This window comes from Thermobia domestica, chromosome 1 (assembly GCF_964235325.1).
Source record: "Thermobia domestica chromosome 1, izTheDome1.hap1.1, whole genome shotgun sequence".
NCBI lineage: Eukaryota > Metazoa > Arthropoda > Insecta > Zygentoma > Lepismatidae > Thermobia > Thermobia domestica.
In genome coordinates this window covers 107,493,887-107,515,675 of record NC_137454.1, presented here as the reverse complement: position 1 = coordinate 107,515,675, position 21,789 = coordinate 107,493,887, and the positions used below count along the sequence as shown (strand labels likewise).

Sequence of the window (21,789 nt, the reverse complement as noted above, 5' to 3'; positions counted from 1 at the left end):
TATGTAATGTATGTTTAATGATGTTTGTTAAAATAGTTTATCATACTTTGTTTCAGTACTAACAAAACAGTACATTGTTTTACACCCCTTTATACTATAACATTTGTCAGTAGTAACCTGTAACTTTGCTCAAAAACTGTACAGTGTACATAAGAGGAGGTACGTACTTAATAATCCTCTAATACTGTTCAGTGCTTCAAATTTCATTCGACATACTCTGCCTATACATAAGGCGTGCTTACATCCTTCCATCATCCGGAAATCTAATACTCTCCAAATGAACCTTTAAATTTTAAATCTAAAAATCTGTTTAACCTAATGAAGAAAGGAGGTTAGAATCTGAAACTAACTTGGTGATCACATCCTTCGTTATTAGTTAAATCCTGAGCATGATGTTATTTATTATTTGCTGTTTAGTATTTTTAGCTCTTTTGGATCTGGTGAGTCTATTGATTACCTGAACGGATGCTACAGCCTACGAACAAGAGAAGAATGAAGATGATAAACTACTGATGAAAGAAGATCAGGAACAATGGGGAGGACGCTGTTCGTCCAAATAGCTGTTATGCCTAAAATGCGCTGAGTAACGGTTTTCCTGCGAACTCTCACTGGAGCGTCCTATATGATTTCCAGGAACTGCTGTCGCTGGAGATATTAAAAAAGACACGGGCTGGAAGAACAGACATCCCACAAAAACAACCCCCTAAATGAAGCAGACACATTGAGATACATATTGTAAACAAGTAGATGGAGAAATGCTTCCAAAACTGGCATCCGTAAATTAAAGAGCTCTCCGTAACGAGGTTGGGTATCTTCCAACAACAAATAAAAAAAAAAAAAAAAAAAAAAATGATTACACGTTTTTATTTGTATTTGTATGTCCACGTAATACAATAGACCAATGTACGCGTTACATGTTATTTACTGATACTAACCTTCCTACCTCAACTGCATGACTACGAAAGAGCCCAGGTGCAAACTTATCCCCTTCAATGACTCGAAATGAGCAGATATAGATGAACAGTTAGTTTTCTCAAGGAAGCAGAAGTTCAAAACCCTACCACAAACCTGAAATTGAAAAAAAAACTGAAATATTTTAATTTAAAAACCTACAGTTAGGTAAATGAGATTGATAACTAATGAAAATTATGATTATAAATGAATTGGTGGAATGACAATGTGGATGGAAACAAGAGAATCTTGAAAAACTCACGAACACGCAGGGCCTACTCTACCATATGTGCAACACATGCATTTGCACTGGGGAACAAAATCTGTCATAACTATACTATTTAAAATGAACATTTCTTATTGGAAACAGAATTCATGGTAATGGTATTTGAATATTACATTCATAAATCATGTATAAGTCGCATTAGTTTAAGGTCACATGGACAGTGCTAAAGCAAATGGTCAAACAAATCCCAGCATGAATTGCTTAATTGTTATCAAATACGAGAACTCAATTCTCGAATAGTAGCTAACATCCGTTACATTTAGTTACTTATCAGTTATCACAGTTTTAATATGAAAACTAGTCTTGTCTTTGTCACAAATAAGTCACTTATAATTGAAGGTGGAAACAAGTTTTTTTTTTTTTTAAATTAACATATGTAAAAGGAAAATCAAGAAATAAAAATAAAAGAACTAGGTACATTGGAATTACAAACTGATATATTGAGATTGAAGCTCGATATTAAATTCTATAAAAAGAATTACCATATTTCCTCTGTAGATGTTTGCTTAATCTTTCACTAACATAATAGATTATTGCTTAAAGAAAAAAGTATACACAATCAGATTGTATTTGTAGTATTTAGGCCTTTCTAAGTGCGGCTGCTCTTTCCCTCCCATTCGTTATTCATGATGGGATAGCATACTTAAGAGGCCTTATCACTGCAAAATTAAAATATTGCTAATTTTACAGTAATTATGTGATATCTTCAAATAGATAAAAGATTATCGAAATGTGGAACAAGAGCGCCCTAGATAATATTATTTTGCATGAAGTACTGTTATCACGAGTCACCTAGTAGCTTTCCGTTTGCAACCATTTAGAAACGCGAGAATAAATGCCGGGTTTCTAAATGGCTTGAAATCGAAAGTAGATAAGTGAGTGGTGATAACGGTATCTCATGTAAAATAATATTGTCTAGGGAGGTCTTGTTCCACTTTTTGATTATATTTTATCTATTTGAAGATATCACAGAATTACTGTGAAATTAGCGATATTTTAATTTCGCCGTGATGAGGCCTTTTAAAATCGTGGCTTTAAAGATTTGTTCTTTCTGAAGAAAGGAGGGGGCGGCAAATGGTACCATTGCACGATGCGGCAAATTGCCTGCGGACACGATGTTGTCTAGCAGAAATTCACTTGGCCTAGAATCGAACCGAGGATCTTTCGCATCAAAGGTGATTGCCCTAGAATCCTACACCTATTATTTCCACCGTTTAAATTTTTCTTTCAGTTAGTGTCTAATTAGTTCATTTTTTCTCACCATAGTACACTCTCTATTTTAATCTTAAGTATCCGTATTATTTGCATTTCGAACTTACTTTATGCTTCTTGTGACTTCTTTCATCTTCATACTTTGGCGACCTCTGCAACAATTGTTTAGATTTTTTATTCATGAAATACGTTCCAGGTTATGCCCTGTAAGCTAAAAGAAGTGGATGATTAATGAAAGTGAACGGAAAGGAGGAAACGGAAACTCCGAGAAAACTTACCAAAACGATGTCGTTCACAACAAACTCAAATATTTGGGATCGAATCAGGAGTCCCTTCCATCAAAGCTAAACAACCGTGGCCCTATGATATGTTTTAAGCTCTTATTAAAATTATCTATATTTTGCACATATCGAACTTGTAAGGAACACGTATGAAATAAGTTATCGTTATTCACTGTTGCCAGTACAGTATTGTTTATTAATCTCAATTCAGAAATCTAAATTTTCGTTTAGCTGTTTTTTCATTGTGCTTTGTATTATCTTCTTCGTGTCTCTGTGTGTTTTACGTGCACGTCCTTATGTAACACCAAGGTTATGAAGGATGGAATAGGAAGGATCCACTCTTACAACGTTTCCCACCACACGATCTCGCCTCTAAAAATTACTAGAGGACGACTCTAATGTTCCCAGCTTTTTTGTATCTAACGTAGTAAAGCGATTAATCTCTTTAAGAGTTCATTTCCGTTAATAGTATAGAGACATTCATTTTTTAAAAAAAAGTTGCATCATTTTTACCATTGAGGCTATATGAGGCGTGAACCTAAAGTTTTAAAGTTGGAATCCGGACAACCCTAATGCGTTTAATATGCTCTCCCACCGAGAATCGATGCCGAGGCCGTATGCATCAAAACGCAGGGACTAGTCATTAGACCAACGGGAAGCACATCTATGATTGTCGCAGCTGATCTTCACAGGTAAGGTTTGCATGTGTCTAGTTTACCAGAGTTCATCACTCTTTCCAAATACACTCTCAACCTCGGTCATGATAATTCCTGGATCTTCCTGAACTGCAAGGTGATATCACTATTGAACACTTAAAATCAAACATACTTCCTAGCCATAGAGTAGCCCATGAGACGATACAATACAGAATTTTCGTAACGAAATTTAAAATATACTAAAAAAAAAAAAAAAAAAAAAAAATACACTTTTTCAGAGAGAGAGGTCACTTTCACGACATTTTTTCGAGACAAGACAGAATCAACTCCTGTCTCATGGCCATCCCTAAAGCCGAGCAAATACACAGAAATTTATTTCGGGAGGAGGATCCAAAGTTTCTTGGGAGGTACAAATTTAAAATTAGGATAAATTAGGCCTATATTAAAATTTGTAAAATCATCCCTAAAATTAGACTAAATTTACAGAAAAGTTGGGATTTCAGACTGAAGTTATAAATTAGTGTACGAAATCGCTTCGTACAATCACCTAGTCGCATTTATTATTATTATTATTGATCTTTATTCAATAACTTTAATACACTAAAATTGATAATAATTATTAGAATGATTAAATTATTGTGTGGAAAGTGTATCAACTGTATACAAGATTGCATTTAGGTTGTATCAAGTTATTTCACCACAACCCTCAATCATCTAAAACCAGATTGAACTCACTGCATTTTTGTTCTGTGGGAAATATTAGGAATTTTTATGAAAGCAGTGGCAATTTGACACAACCTGGAGAAATGGGACTGGGAAAATCTGAAATGACGTTAATGAGTATTATTCGTCGTTTTCTCAGGGCCGCGGTGGCTCAGTGGTAGAGCGTTCACCTCTGGTGCTTGGGGTCCCGGGTTCAAACCCTGCTCCCGCCAAGTGAACTTTGTGGTGGACAAACTCCGTGTGCGTGGGTTTTCTCGGGGTTCTCCCGTTTCCTTCCACTTTCTTCATTCCACCATTTCATTCATCTCTCATCATCACCGCCTCCTTTAGCCTAACCGGCATAACTGCGGGACGTAATACTCAAAAATTTCATTTCATTTCATGTCGTCTTCTTTCTCACCTCAACCATAGATTGTGGACAATATGGAAATTTTAAATTTTTTCTCTCTCTTGGGAGAGCTGTTTTATACGTTGATAAGATCTCTTCTTTGTAACTGCATCTAGATATTCTATCCTTTGTCGTCTTCTTCCTGGTTTTCCTTCTGGCCTTCCCTCTATCAACATGGTTATCCAATCGGAGTGCCGAATAAAATGCCATGCTGTTTCTTCTTTTTCTTATTATCTTCATGATCTGTCGTCCTTCATTAACTTCCTTTAGTACGTCTCCATTCCTTGTCCTTCCGGTCCATGATATGCAAAGCATTCTGCGCCAGCACCACATTTCAAATGCTCCCAGCTTGGATATTTCAGCTTTTCTCAATGTCCACGTCTCTGATCCGTCAAGCGCCACGCTCCATACCAGAGTCTTAATAAATGTTTCCGAACGTCCAACGATACACTTCTTGATGTTAGCAGCCCTCTTTTCCTATTGAATGATTGTTTAGCCTGCGCTATTCTGGAACTTACGTCTTTTTTACTTCTTCCGTCCGAGGATATTAGACTTCCTAAATAGGGGAACGTTTTAACGCAGGGATGCAAATAAGCAACAAAATTTTACTAGTCCACATCCCGCAATAGAAATCACTTATTTACCTTTGGTATGATATTATATACTCGCCCGCACGGATGAACCACTCGCCCGGGGCGAGTGGTTATTTGCATCCCTGTCTTAACGTCTTCAATTTTCTCTCCCTCTAGCCATACGTTTGCCCCTTCTTGTATTATTAGTAAAAAGACTAAAAAGTGAACTAAAAATAAAAGCAATGATATAAGAGATGAAAATAAAATTTTTAGGAAGATGTAAAGCGTATATGAATAAAATGCTACAAGAAATTCATCATATAGAATATTGTATCGTACCGAGAAATATGGGTATAGGGAAGAATTGAAAATTAGTTAAGTAGACTGGAAAACCAATAATCAAGTGCTGTAATTATTCTAATAGAGAGAGAAAAGAACAATATTTAATATATTTAAAATAATTAAGACACTACTCATTTATTTTTAAATATAGTCCGCGGACCACTAGTGGTCCTAGAGACATGTATTTGTGGACCTCTTATCTTGAGATTAGTCCAAAATAGAAAAAAAATAATTCAACTGAATTATGTATTACATGCTATAACTGAGATATAGATTATATAAATAATAATAATAGTAAATTTAAGAAGATAAATAATATACAAATTCTAATAGCTTGTATAGATTTAATATTATAAATATATACTTGTAATGTTTCAGTTAACTTAGAACTAATATGTATTTTCTTCTATTAATATCAACACAAAATTAAAGGAATTTCAATTCATATCAGTGTTCTTTTTCTAGAAAAGAAAGTGCACCTTGAAGTTCTTCAATTCTGATTGGCTGTAAAAGTAAGCGTTAAAATCTAAACAAGTGCAAGAAATTAGTAGCACATGATGTTATCTACTACTCAGATTAATCATATTACTTTATACCTTTGTTCCGAAAACTAGTCACCTTCTCTATTATATCGCCTTTTCTATATTTGACACCGACCACTTCGTTCAGGGCCGTAATTTGTAGGGGGCAGGAGGGACAACTGCCCTCCAGGGAAGCTTCCCACCGTTCCACGGGGGCCCACTTTAAGACAAAATTTTCTTACTCCATATACGATACGAACATGAAATTATAAATGAACATCAAACAGGTTCACTACATTACATAAACAAAATAGCACACAAAAGGTAAATAAAACAAACATGAGTCGTTGGCCCATTTCAGTAAAAAATGTCTGCTATTAGGGACCCTAAAAATAATATGTATTTGTATGGCTTTGAGATTTGTCAATATTGTCCCCTTAATTTATTTTCTATGTATGGAACGGGCCCAGGGGCGTAACTAACAGTCCCGCAGACCTTGCCGTGCGGGAGGGTCCACAGGCTCCGGGGGCATACAAAGAGCAAGAAAAAGATGGAAAGAAGAGGCCTATTTTTGAATGTTGTGAGAGGGCCCACGCGATCTTAGTTACTACACTGAATGCCCATTGTCCCATTTAAATAGAACTGATTAAATAGAGGCCTGAATATTAATGCTTGCCCTCCCTGAAAAGAAATCTAAGTTACGGCGCTGACTTCGTTCCAATCACTATATCACGTAAATAAAAACATGTAATGTCAAGTAGTTACATAAGTTTTCAGTAAATCTGGCACTTTCGCTACTTCGGCACCCTGCTATGTGCCAGGAATGGCCGGAGAATATATGGATGGAGGGAAACGAGAGAGGGAAGGAAGTGCAAAATATGACCTGGCGGAAACGGCAAAATCTTTATGTTAATTATCCAGTTTTTTATTAGTTTTACACTTCTTTAAAAACAAAATACGTCTATTTTTTCCTTCTCATTTCCATTTCGATAGATTCTTCTTTAATGATTACTCTTCTGTTTGGATTCTATCTTGCATTTTAATTGTTCATTTCTTTGCTAGCAAGAATTACAACATAAGATAAGGTTTCTTCTCTAAAAGTGTAGCGATATAACTTTAGTTTTTACCGTTGGGGCTTCCCTTAAAAACCTCCATTGATTTATCAATAATTGCAATTTAACTGAGATGCTGGCACTCGGTCGAAAAAAAGTGTAGAAAGCTTTTTCAGGTCAACCATCCTGAATGAGGTTTTCCTGGGTTTTTCTCATTGACACCAGACAAATGCCGGGATGGTATCTAACATATATGTCCGAGGCTGCTTCCTTCCTTTCCCAGCCCTTTCTTCTTTCCTGTTCCCGGATAATGTGTTCGTCGAGGGCAGTGGCGGCGGTTGGACGTTAAAAGTGAGGGGGCAAGACATGATCTGAATATTTGTATATAAATGTTAGTTTTCCTGGTTGTTTCTAACATTTTGTTTGACGAAAAGTTGTATAACTAATAGGATACTATATTTTCAGTTAAAATACCGTATATCGTATATAATAGTTTATTAAGTAAATTGAGAAGAACAACGCAAGTAGATACTAGCCCTTTGTACTCTTAAACAACGAAAGTGTAAGAAGAGATTTGATTCCTTGCTCATGAACATCTTAAAATTCTGTCTGGAAAATTGTGTGATCAGATTATTTAATAAATTTGCAAAACAAATAAATAGAAAGGATAATATTAATCATAGTAATGAATAATGATGCTTGTTTCGCAAAAGTTATATTGAAACTGAGGATTAATGAAAAACTTAATATTTAATTCCACACATGCTATTAAATGTATGTTATTACTCTTAGAAAATGAAAGGCAGTAAATACTACAAGCATATGCTACGACATTTAAAGAAATATTTGCTTTTGCAACTTCTTGAAATATGTTCGTTGCCATTAGGTGCAGTTTTCACTTTCTTGGAACACATCAAAACACAACAATACTTAGAATCAATCCACACTTCAGTTATACAAAATAAACTTAAAATCTAGAATTATGTTCAATTTACTAAATTTTATTGTATATACACTCGTACATCCTTAAACACAACACTTCACTCGTATATTACACTACAAAACAATGAAAAAGGTAGAAGTTGTTTTTTATCACGCTCTTTTTAATCGATATTCCTTACTTTAGAAAGAAGAAAAGACATTTTAGGAACTGTCAATTTTTGTGCAATTAAAGAATAACTTGTGAAATAGGCCCTACTTTTTTGCATAATGTTCTTTCGATTAGCTTCAAAGCGGCTCACTAACATATCGAGTCCTTGTAAGAAGAAATGAAAGTATGCTGAAATTGTGCTCCAATAGGTTATTTTTTGGGGTTATTTTCTGTAGCGATTAAAACGCAATTACTGTAGCTTTCTTTACTCCACGGGAAGACAACCAATACGTATTCACGCAACAGCAAATATTATATGGCAGCATTTTTCCCTATTAATCAGTAACACACACAAAATCGTTACATTTCCAAATGAAACTATATACATTAATTGGTTACTTCAAAAAAGTGCGGAGGCAACTGCCCCCCTTTGCCCCCCTAATCGCCGCCCATGGTCGAGGGACGTCATTCATCAAACGTAACTGACTAACATGGCCATAGATCCCGGAAGCCGAAGATATCCAAATCCTAAATCCTAGAAAGGAAAAACTAAGAAATATGGAACACTGCATTAAACTTTTTCACCTCTGGTGCTTGGGGTCCCGGGTTCGATCCCAGCCCCCACCAAGTGAACTTTGTGGTGGACAAACACCGTGTGCGTGGGTTTCCTCGGGGTTCTCCCGTTTCCTCCCACTTTCTTCATTCCACCATTTCATTCATCATCATCACCGTCTCCTTTAGCCTAACTGGCATATCCGTGGGACGTAAAACTCAAAGATTTCATTTCATTTTTTGCACTAAACTTTATCATTCTAATTTCTTTAAATAAATCATGCTTAGGGATGCGCACGAGTCGAGACATGTCTCGAATCTCGACTCGACTCGACTCGAATTCGAGTCGAGATTCGAATCGAGACACACTTTGTAAAAATCGAGACGAGTCGAGACAAACGTATTTCTCGACTCGAATTTTCGAGTCGAGACACGAGTCGAGTCGAGACAGCTCCTAAAAATCTCGACTCGACTCGAATGTCTCGAAAATCTTTCTATAACTTTTAATATTATTTTGAAGGAAGTACTCATTCAGAAACACTCGGCACGAGAATTTCGGAAACTGCAGGACTTGTCAGGTGTTGGAGGAGTGTTGTGGTGAGTGTCTCCAACAAGTGGCGAAACTATGGAGAAACGACGTCCAAACGTCGAGGGGATGGGCGCCCCCGCACCTCATTACATTTGTCCGACGTCGTGGGCTGGGCAGACTGGTAAAACAGGACAGGCAGCGAACTGCGTCGGAACCAACATCAGAGTTTAATTAGTGCTGGGCAAAGTACAAATGTGTCTGAACTAGTAAAATTTCCGGAAATTTTGAACATGTTCGTAAAAAACTTGTTTTTTATTTCTTTCTTGAAAAATTGGAAAAATTGAAAAAATAAAAATATTTGTATTAGATTCATTTTACTAGTAATCATATCTTTTTTCTTCAAACGCGTAAGTTCAAAAATTTCAATATTACCAATATTAAAAAATAGCACTCGAAAATAAAACTATTCCAATCATTATCTATATATTAAAATACTAGATTTACGTTTATATGTTTGTCGCCAACAGAAAAGTTTATATGTTTGTCTCCAGTCCTTTCGACAATAAGATCTTGAACCCACAAGTGCTACAAACGTGATGTTTTCATAGGTCGAATCCAAAATTTTGTGTAAATTGTCCAGTTCTAATTGAATATTTAAAAACAAAAACAACATGGCCATTAATTCTTTATTACATTTTTAGGGGTACAGTGGAAGTACTGAATTTTTTGTAAAAGTAAAGCATTATACTCTATGAGTTATATATTCCAACGTCGCATAGTTGTATATAGGGGTTATATATCTCTCAGGGGTTTGTTTAATGGCCAAAGTATAAGAAAACGAAGGATAACCATTTCTCCAGTCTAAGATGAATCTTCATTTTTTGGGGAGTTTTTTCACAATGAACTCCGTATATCTCTGACAATTAATTATGAGTGTAATTTATTTATTTATTACATAATGCATGCAAAAAGAAAGGAAACACTGGTCATATATGAATTAGAAATTCCAACTACAAGTGGGCTCAAATCTTGCAAACGGTGCGAAATATTGAAAAAAAATCGAAAAAATTTCTCGTTTATGATACCCTTTGCCGATTTTTATGAAGGCGTACTTCACATGTATCTGTAAAGGGACGTGTACAGATATGAGGATTGACAAGGAGATTCATGCTCATATGTGAATGATGCGCTGTGTAGAGAGCGCAGGTTCAGCTAGTCTGCACTTATTTCTATTATGACATTTATTCGTGGATGTGCATTAATTATAGAACTTTTACAGTTACATACAAGCCTACCAACATGAAGTGCTTCTGTTGCAACAAATAGGTCTCTTGAATGAAACTGAGTTCTTAATATGCTGTTTGATCTAGTGAAATTTGTTCATTTTAACCAAATCACTTCTTAAGAGAAAGAGTAGTAGGCAAACTTCACTAATACTCATGCACTAAAACATATAATTACTATTATTTAATATTTTAATATAGACACTTATATAAACTTTATGTACAAAATCCTGTATGTAGAGGTCTGCGCGGATGCGGATATCCGCATTAAAATGGGTATTTGCGGATATATCTCTTTTCTGTGCGGATAGCGGATAAAATTGCGGATAATGTTTCCTACATTTTTTGTACCAAAAAAAAATGCTGTGAATTTTCTGATAATGATGGAAAGAGCATTAGAAACGTTTGTTTTGAATTAAAAGTTTTAAAACCAGTTGAAAATACTAAAATCAAAAAAAAAAATGTTTGAAGCTTGTGACTCAGTAACAGCATAAGGCCAAAAAAAAATGACACGAGAGAGTGTCCTTTTATTGCTGTTTTCAATATTTTTAGCAGCCGTTTTGTAGGTGAATGACATCTCTGACCTAAACAGAAAGAAACGACAGGCCCCATCGCTAATCCTCAAGTACCGCTATTTACTGTAAACAAGAAATATAATTGCCGCCAAAGCCCCTCTGATAAAGCTGAAAATTTTCAGACCATTCGCCTTGAAGAGGAAGAAATGTCTTCAATGAAAGTTTTTCTAGCCTGAGAGGTCAGGAACCAAAACCCTAATTTAAAACACCGCATCCCCTTCCATAAACTGAAAACTGGTCAGCAGAATTATCTTTGCCTTTTGTGACAAACTGGAGAAGCGCGTAGGTCACCGAAATAGTAAACAAATCAAATCATACGCTCATCTTTCTCTCTCCCTCTCTCTTAAAAAAAGAAAGAAAAAACCTTCTTCACTGTTTCCTTTGAAGTACAGCAGATACTGAATGCACGTTTGCGATCCCACAGATTTCTCTCTTCGGAGAGGTGCCACAGACCTCATTGAACATTCCAAGGAATTGGAGTTTTATAACAGCAACTGTTTTTTCTCTCTTTCTTCTTGTGTGTATGTGTATATGTATGTATGTTCTAGGCCTCTGGTAAAGAAAGAAAGAACAACCAATGCGTTGTTTCTCCTACCCTAAATGTGTCCAACAATGAGTGGGGCTGCAAAGAAAAGCAGTAAATTCTAAACTTCCTCTATTGCCTCTTCCCGAAATTAACGGTATAGACCTCCTATTTGTATTCGAAGTTATTTTCACTTCTAGTTTCAGTAAAAGCTTGGTCGTGAAAGCTTGAGTTGATTTTGAGTTTAACGTCCCGTTTAGCAGCGAGGCTATATGAGGCGTGGACCTACTGATCGATGTGGAATCCGAACCACATGAGCTCCCGCCGCGAATTGAACCCGGGTCTCCCACGCCAAAGGCGTGTACGCTAACCGCTTAGCCACGAAGGAGCTTGGTCGTGAAAGCATGCATTGTATTGCCTTGTTAGTTTCGTCACTTATTTTTTTTAATTTAGTGCAATTACTGGTGCCAGTGTCAGTTCGGGATATGTGGATGTGTTTGCAGTCCTGTGATTAATTTTTATTTCTTAATAACGATTATTTCTATTTCGCCTTTGTGTTTAGAACAAATGCCCCTTTTTTTTATGAGTAATGATCAAGTTTAAAAACTTAGTGACGTGCTCTAAAATTAGGCGATTGAGGGGATATTACCTACGTGGCATTATTTTGGCCCGATATCTGCATTTGAAGATCTTGGGTAAGTACATAAATCGTTTATTAATTTCTAATTTGTATCTGCACGGTTTATATTGCATTTTATTTATCGTAGTTTGTATCTGATCACGAGGAAACTGATATAATATCTTGTTTCGTTTGATTCAGAAAACTACGTGTATTATAGAATATGTAAGTTGTATATATTTGTTATCTCATTATCTGCGGATGCGGATACAGATGTTGCGGATGCGGATAGAGATGCTGCGGATGCGGTACGGATGCGGATGCGATATTTTGTATCCGCGCAGACCTCTACCTGTATGTAAACAAACACATGTTTTATAGTGCGACAGATTATCTATTACAATCAAAATGAAAGTGACTATGTTTTTAACTTAATAACACCTGAATCATCAGACCGACCTCGATAAAATTTTCAACATAGATGATGTTCGGGATATTTTTATCATTTCACTTTGAAGGTGCAACTTGAGGGAAGGGAAGAGGGGAAAATGGCAGATATTAGTGTCGAATTCATAATTTTCGGGGTCGCTGAAATGAACAATGACACTTCCGATGCCGTTTAAATCAAAATTTGGCCCCACAACTTGGAGGAAGGAGAAGATATATAAAATTATTGAAAATGACCGATATTAGTGTCGAATCCATAGTTTTCGGGGTCGCAGAGATGAACAGTGACACTTCCGGCCGTTTAAATCGAAATTCAGTCCCATTAGTACTCTAAGGGGGGATGGTGAGATGTAAAGATAATTGAAAATTACGGATATTACTGTCGAATTCATAGTTTTGGGTCTCCATAATTTCATTGGTGGCAGTTTTGTGCGCTTAGTGTGCAAAATGAAACGTATTCTCCCCGTGCGAAAAACGTGTATTCTGCTAGTCTTTAATAATAACGAATGGAAGTTTCACTAACTTAACCCTTTAATATATTTTTTGCTGCTCAAATTCATTCACTTGTGCGGTATATGTGTGTATGTGTAAATAAGATCCTCTCTCTTTTTGAGTTTTTCGAAAAATATACAAAGAATAAAGAAGGATTTTACAAGAAATCAGAAAACTAAAAAGTAGAATTAAAACCTGTTGCTTTAAGTATTTTTCCGTTATCGAAATACATTGTATATACAGTAGGACGTTGATAATCCGAACGTCAAAAATCCGAACCCGGTCCCTAGAAGCTTTTTACATTTTGTCTTAACGCTAGCGATAAACAAACAATAATGTGTCCGTCGACGTTGTATGAAGTCAGTGTTTTTACGAAAGATCATTCATATGTAATTGTTTGTCGTACATATTTTAATTTTTATTTTTATTTTCTCTTAGGCCTATAAGTTTTAAGTGTGACTTACAAGATCAGTATAATTTAGTGTACCAGCAGGTTCTTCAGAAACATTAAATGTAAGTAGCCTTTCGTACTGTATTGTAATTACTGTATGTACTGAATAACCACTGTATCGATAGAAGAACATACCGTACAGTATATGTAAGCCTAAATGACATTTTTTGTCATTTTAGAAAATGCGAACTACCTGTGGTCCCAATTAGTTCGGATTTTCGACTTCCTACTGTATATGCTGCAGACATGTTACAGCATTAAGATTAATAGCATCAGGCCAAAAAATAGTTTTAAACTATATTTTCCTGTTTTTGCTAATATTTCCGAACAAATTATTTTTTCTAATGGATTCAAAATTTCCGGAAATTTTACATAGAACATATCTCTATAAAATATGTCTGATTTAACATATTAACTAAAAACTAGTAAATACAAAACACTTTTAATTTTGAAAGCATAATATAATAAAATATTCGAAAATTTCAATTTTACCCAAATTTTCCGTTTTTTTTTTTTTCAAGCTCGGGAAAACCGTAAAAAAATTGTTCTTTTAAACCCAAAATTTCCGCTTTTTCCCAGGCCTTCACTACACTAGTCTGAACATACATTGCACCGAACACTCCTAACGATGGACGTCCGCAGTCGATGACCCATTCATGTGCGAATGTTAACACCACGACATCGGCAACTACGAGTGAAATGATCACGTGACCATCGCCACTGGACCTTGGCACAGTGGCAGAACGTTGCATTGTCTGATGAATCCCCATACCTTCTTCATCATGACGATTGGAGGATGCGAATCCGCCGTATTCCAAAGGAACAGCTCCTTGACACTTGTACTGCGAGACGGAGACAAGCGGGCTGCGGCTTAATTATTACCTGGGGAACATTCACGTGAGCATCCATGTGTCTAGTGGAGCTCGAGCAAGGCACCATGACGGGCGAAGCGTATCGCACATTGCTTGCAGACTACGGACGCCCCTTCATGATGATCATGTTTCCCAACGGTAGTAGGATTTTTCGACAAGATAATGCACCATTTTACAAGGCCAGGAATGTGATGGAGTGGTTCTAGGAACACAGGAGCGAGTTCCAAGTGATGTGCTGGTCCTCCGACTCGCCGGAAATGACCCCAATCGAACACATCTGGAGTGTGATTGAACGTGACGTCACGGCGCATCCCCCCTTCCCCGGAATTTACGGGAATTAGGTGACCTGTGTGTGCATATGTGGTGTAACTCTCCGGCGACCTACCAAGGATCATTGCGTCCGTGCTAAGACACGTCGGCGTTGTTATCTGTTCCAAAGGTCGACATACTCATAATTAGGTAGGTAGTCATAATGGTCTGGCTGATGTGTGCGTATATTTTAACTCGTGCATTTTGTCTCGACTCGAATTCGAGTCGAGTCGAGACAGAGACTGTCGAGTCGAGACGGAAACATATTTTCGAGTCGAGACTCGAGTCGAGACAACGTTTTCTCGAGACGAGTCGAGACAGGCTTAAATCTCGACTCGACTCGACTCGTGCGCATCCCTAGTCATGCTGCAGTTACCACTGAAACATTTAGGCCTATTTATGAAATACAGACAAAATTACAATATGCGTTTTCGTAAAACTTCCAAGAAGACTCATCCCAGGAGTGAGTTATCCCTTGCGGATATCTTCAGGAGAAATTGCTCATGCCATATAGCCTTGTTCATGAAATATTTATTTATAAAACATGACCAAAATCTCCTGAACAGTTTTTGAGAAAATCACCCGGAAAAAAAACTCACTTCCATTGCAAAGTATATCACGTTAGAGACTGTTAACGAAATGTGAACAATATATATTTCAAGAGTTCCATTTCCATTTGAGGATGGATGAGCCGCAGAAGGTTAAGCCTTCTCTCGGGCCAGTGGCACCAATTTCATAGTAAATAAGGAATTTTAGATGGGTTCAGGATTTATTATATTTATGTATTTATTCATGCTTGTTATTCAGACATAATAATTTTATGAGAGCATAATAATGTAAATGATGAAATGAAGTGCAGTAAACAAAACACAAGAATATGTGTTAGTTTGAACGAGAGTGTTAATCTTCTGGTGCGAGGTTATTCAGAGGGGGTGTAGACAATTGGAGCCCTAAACGAAGAATGACGATTATAAATGCGACGGTGAAGGTTATAGAAATCCGACGCCTGAGTTCACGTTCATAAATTGCAAGAAAATGGCAGACTGGCGAATAAGCGTAACGTGGTAAGGCAGGAGTCTGCTCGAGAAGTTCATAGGGAATTGGATGAGCACCTCTGATATGGTGGCTACTATAACGAGAGCGAAGGCTGTAGAGATGTGGGAAAAGCTCGGTATCGGTGCGGCGATATATTTCTCGTGTTGGAGTGCTAGGTGGTAAAAAGTATGCGAGGCGTAAAGCATGACGTTCCAGGATTTGTAATCTGTCAGAAAACTTCAATGGAGCTGACAGCCAGGCGATATGTCCGTGAGTTAGAGTAGGAAATACAAAACCTTGTAAGTATGAAGTATCATTCCAGTATTGAGGTCCCAGTTGGTGCCTCGTAAACTACATAACAAATTGAACCGACGGCGAATATTATCTTCGAGGCAAAATTTGTATGAGTTGTTAATGAAAAATTTAGTTATGAAATGTGAACAATATTGCCTAAGCAGTTTCTGACAAAAAACAAACAAACAAAAAAAAAAAGGTCTAATCGCCCCAAAGAATAAACTATCTCTTGTGGGTTCTTTCAGGAATTCTTAATAAAATCTTTGTTTATGAAATATGAGTAAAGTCGACTAACCAGTTTTTGAGAAAATAGTCAGGGGAAAGGGGGTAAGCTGCAAGAATAAATCACATCTAGGGTTAAATATGGTATATTAATTTATACGTATACGTATATACACATATATAAACGAAATCATTAGTATCATTTTCGAGAAAAACGCAAATTTTCATTTTCTCCCTTCAGTAAACCGTCATTTTTGGGGTAGGAAGACAATAATAATAATAATAATAATAATAATAATAATAATAATAATAATAATAATAATAATAATAATAATAATAATAAAACAAGAAGAAGAAGAAAGCAGCCTTAGAGAATCTTATGAAGTTCAAAACTTTGTCTAGATACGTTGAACAGCATGGGCTCTCGGTGGGTGCAATTAGATTTGGACGAACAACGTACAAACATTTAAAAATATAGAGTGGCCCAAAAGTAGGTATACAGTTCTGCAATGATCAAGTTTGACATTTTAGCTTATTAAGATAATTAGTTCTGTTCCAAGCTTGTATGAGTGAAAAGATAACAAGAACAAATAATAAAGAAACTAAGTCACTACCTGTATGATTAACAATAAGTAAATTATATAAAATGCCATGAGCCGGTCAGTATAGGACTGTGTACCTACTTTTGCGCCACCCTGTAGAATTCTCGGCATGTAGGGACCATGAAACGTGTAAGTCCGTTTGTTTCGAATTTCTTTTTTGTTTTTTGTTTTGTTACGATCACCATATGTTCTTCTTTCCTATCGTCGCTCAAAAGTAATATATAATATATGTTACTATTATAATGTATGTTACTGTTAGGCTATATCATATGAATCCTAATATATATTAGGTGCTTGGAATAAATTTTATATGCTGCATAAAGCTATTTCTGTCTTTCTTTGTTGATATGCGTCCGCTATCCAAATCCATGCCGTTGGTTTGATTTACTTCTAGGTAACAGTAAAGACAAGAACGTATCCGATTTCGATTTTTTTATTATTATTATTTGTTTAATCTTCAGTTCAAAATTCATGCCAATGGAGCCCCTCAAGTTAGGGAGATGAATCTCAGCACAATAGCTCCTCATTAAAAAATAGTTGGGCAAATGCTCCAACGTTTAAGAAAATTTCGATCCTAAGGAGCGAAAGTGCAATTTAATTTGCTATATGTTGTGGAGCTGAGTTTTTGACGTTTTAATTTAATTTAAATACACACATTTTAAGGGGGAAAGGGGTTCATATATACAGTACATATTTTTCAACTATTTTCCGTAAACCTAGTCTTCCAGGTAATGCGGGTACTTGAGCTAGTTAAGGCGGATCACTAGGTGTTCTCGGTCCTATGCTAAACGCTTCTTGAATAGTGCGGCGTTGCCAGATAGTGTCGAGTGTTTACTGATGCCTGGTAATAAAGGAAGTAATCATGGAATTATGCCTGGATATGTACTGGAAAAATTAGTTTGTCATGCTTACGACAATTCACAGGTACGTTCCACTTCTCGAACTGCAACGCTAGAATCCAGGAATTTTCTTATTGTGTCTACCACAGCAAACGTACAAATTTGGCAACGATGCATTATGGCGTTCTGCGCAAGTTCATTCTCAAAATCTATTTCCTTAAATATAGATTAATATTCAAATAAAATGTGAAACACAATACGAAAAACGATCAAACAATATATCGGTTTCATAATGAGATCGTTACTTTAAAATACCTTACATATACAAATAAACATTTCATAAAACTGAGCAGTTCTAGTAACATCTAACAGTAAGTGCCATCTTGTGTGCTCATTGTAAAACGAATCAAATATTTTCTTTTATTTGTTACCTTTTTCGATATCACAATACACAATCAAATGAATCAGTCTTGTATTGTAGCTGAAACATAACTCTGTCTTATAGTATATACAATATTTATAATATGTAGCGTTTCATTGCGCAGTAGTTGAGGGAAGGAGCTAAAATATTTACTGACTTCCGGGTGGTGATCCACCGTAAGGTATAAGAAAAAAATGTTTCAGTGGCTCATGGATCAGGTGCACTTTTTCCTACAAAGATATAATCAAAGGTACCGACGATGCTTCACGGTATTAAGTTTTGTTCTGCTGTCACGTGCAAAGTAGAAAATATAAAGAACATAAGCTAGCTTAAAGAAGCTTTCGGCACTTTTTGAATTTGTCTTGCATTTTGGGATAGAAGAAAACGTGAAAAATTGGAATTACTCCAAGAGATCATGGGTTAATTTACGGCCATTAGACAATAATTAAACATTTTGAAATCTCCTTTTGTTGTTGTTAGGAACAAACAACTCTTTTTTTTTTATTTGTTATGATCTATCAATAAACCTATTTGACCTTCCGACATCAATGTTCATGTGTGAACATGTGTGTGTGTGTGTCTTGGGGTGTATTTCTGTAGGTAGAAGAAAAGAAATCGAAAGTAAATGGAATTGTTAACCTTCTTCATTGGACGAAAACAAAAAAGAAAAAAACAAAGAGGTATGGAACGAAAAGAAAGAAAAGGAGTTAATTTGAGAAGAAGCCGAAATTAAGATAAAAAAAAATAAAAAAGATGCCGAGACTTTCTCTTTCAGCTGTATTCGAAGTCTCCCAATCGTTTTGTCTTTTCTTTATCAAGTTTCTTTTTACATAACTTCCGTTCTAACTTTTCTCTCTTTCTCTATCTCTCTCTTTCTGTTTTTCTTTATCGTTTTATACTGTATTATCGGATTAGAAGCAGGTTGGTTCAGTGTTGGTAACTTACAAACTATTGCACCAGGTTAGACAGAATATATTCATTTACCGTTACAATTAGACTGGGCAAAACAATAGAAATAGCACATTTTGTCTTATTAATATTAATGTAGAAATTATAACATTGTAATGTTAGTACGTCCGTTACTTCACACGATTACTCTTGAACGGTAGCGATTTTTTATTTATTGACCTTTTTTTTTTTGGAAGAAATAGAACAATTATCTCGACCGAGCTCACTAATGGGGTCAATCCATTAATATCTTAAGGGTAGGGATGCGTTCGAGTCGAGTCGAGTCGAGATTTAAGCCTGTCTCGACTCGTCTCGAGAAAATGTTGTCTCGACTCGTGTCTCGACTCGAAAATATGTTTCTGTCTCGACTCGTGTCTCGACTCGACAGACTCTGTCTCGACTCGACTCGAATTCGAGTCGAGACGTCTCGAAATTCGAGTCGAGACAAAATATACGAGTTAAAATATACGCACACATCAGCCAGAATATTATGACTACCTACCTTATTGTCAGTGTGTCCAACTTTGGCACGGATAACAACGGCGACGCGTCTTGGCATGGACGCAATGACCCTTGAAAGGTCACTGGAGAGAGTTGATTGGTACACATAGGCAAGGGCGCCGATTTTTCTGTAAATGTGGGGGGGCATTCAGATGCAGAAGGCATATATATGAGGATTTTAAGACAAATTGTATTCAAATTATGCCAAATATTGTATATTCATAAATACAATGCGGGGGCTCACATGAGCTTTGGGAGTGTCCGGGCCCCCTCGGCCCCCCAGAATCGGCGCCCTTGCACACAGGTCATCTAATTCCTGTAAATTCCAGGGAGAGGGGCGATGCGCTCTGAAGTCATGTTCAATCACATCCCATTTGTGTTCGATTAGGTTCAGATCAGGCGAGTTGGGCGGCCAGCACATCACTTGGAACTTGCCCCTGTGTTCCTCGAACCACTCCATCACAATCCTGGCCTTGTGATAAGGTGCATTATCTTTTCGAAAAATGCCACTACCGTTGGGAAACATGGTCGTCGTCTGCAAGCAGTGTGTGATACGCCTTGGCCGTCATGGTGCCTTGCTCGACCTTCACTAGACACATGGATGCTCACGTAAATGTTTTCCGGAGCATAATTAAGCCACCGCCAGCTTGTCTCCGTCCCACAGTACAGGTGTCAAAGAACTGTTCTCTTGAAACACGACGGATTCGCAATCTCCCATCGTCATGATGAAGAATATATCGGGATTCATCAGACAATGCAACGCTCTGCCACTGTGCCAAGGTTTAATGACAGTGGTCATGTGTTCATTTCAGTCGTAGTTGCCGATGTCGTGGTGTTAACATTCGTACATAGATGGGACATGGGCTTCGGAGGCCCATCGTTAGGGGTGTTCGGTGCACTGTATGTTCAAACGCACTTGTACTTTGCCCAGTAATAAAGTATGATGTTAGTTCTGCCACAGTTCGCTGCCTGTCTTGTTTTACCAGTCTGCCCAGCCTATGACGTCCGACATCTGTAATGAGGTGGGGGCGCCCAACCCCTCGACGTTTGGACGTCGTTTTCCCTTGGTTTCGCGACTTGTTGAAGACACTCACCACAGCACTCCTCGAACATCCGACAAGTCCTGCAGTTTCCGAAATTCTCCTGCCGAGTCTGCGGGCCATTACAACCTGCCCTCGGTCAAACTCAGATCGCGCGCCTTCCCCATTCTACACACGGCCAGCACTCTCACTGATACTACATGCACCGTACGCGTGACTGACTAGCAGGCATTCGTCGGCAGGTGACACAGATATCGCCTGGACGGAAATTATATCGATAGTAGGTTGGTAGTCATAATGTTCTGACTGATCAGTACATACTAAATAAATTTAAAATGTAGGAAATTTTCAACATTCTGATTAACTTGCAGTAAATTTCACAATGAAAAGAAGCAACTGACTTGGACAAGACAACGGTTAGTTGATGGGGCAATCGTTTTTTTCTGGTCTTTGAGGTGTAAGCTTTGACCATGCCTTGTGAAATTTTGATGTTTGGTGCTCATCAGTCGCGCTTCCATTTTTTTCCTAATTGTTCCAGTTCATGATAATTAACAATACATTGCGCAGTTCGAATACATGTTCACGTTTTCATTCAATCCAACTCAAGCCGCTTCAGATACTATAGAGTTGTATTTGTTTACGAAGAATTAATTGCGTATTAGAAATACACCCAAACAAAACATTCTGCGTGCTCATCTGCTCAGTATTCAAGGTTTTAATTACAACCTGAATTGTTAAAATGCGAACGTAAGTTGCATTAGATATCTAAGCAGTTCCTAGTCTATGGATAATTCAAGCAATGCTAATTAAAGTCTTTCTAGCAAGCACTTCTGCTGTTCATAAACCTTACGCATTGGAGTAGGAAAAAAAGGAAAGAAAAGAAAAGAAAAGAAAAGAAAAGAAAGAAAGAAGTAAAATTGGTAATTTTGCAACCGTGACTCACTCGGGCTCATGCTCTCTATCCTCAATGGAGCTCGCGTTCGCTAATCTCAATGAGGATCACACTAGTCAAGTTTCTCACTAATTCGAGCTTGAGCTTGATATTTACTGTGAAATTCTCTTTAGCTCGATTTCGTAATGCCACACGTCCTTTCTTGTTTTTACAATTGTCTCACCATTTTCGATTTATACGAGTGGCCGTGAATTTTCAATTAAGTTTTT

At 37.0% G+C, this 21,789-nt stretch overlaps 1 long non-coding RNA gene across 2 annotated transcripts in view; it reads right to left on the bottom strand.

The window, feature by feature from the left end:
• LOC145688073 (uncharacterized) overlaps nucleotides 1-21,789 on the bottom strand; it is a 70,307-nt gene that overhangs the window by 15,549 nt on the left and 32,969 nt on the right. Inside the window, exons 3-4 of one of the 2 annotated variants that reach the window (XR_014131841.1) lie at nucleotides 2,557-2,660; nucleotides 936-1,068 (exon numbers count right to left, since the gene is read on the bottom strand). This is a non-coding gene — a long non-coding RNA (uncharacterized LOC145688073). The remainder of the gene's footprint in view (nucleotides 1-935; nucleotides 1,069-2,556; nucleotides 2,661-21,789) is intronic. The other variant, XR_014131840.1, reaches the window with a different exon arrangement.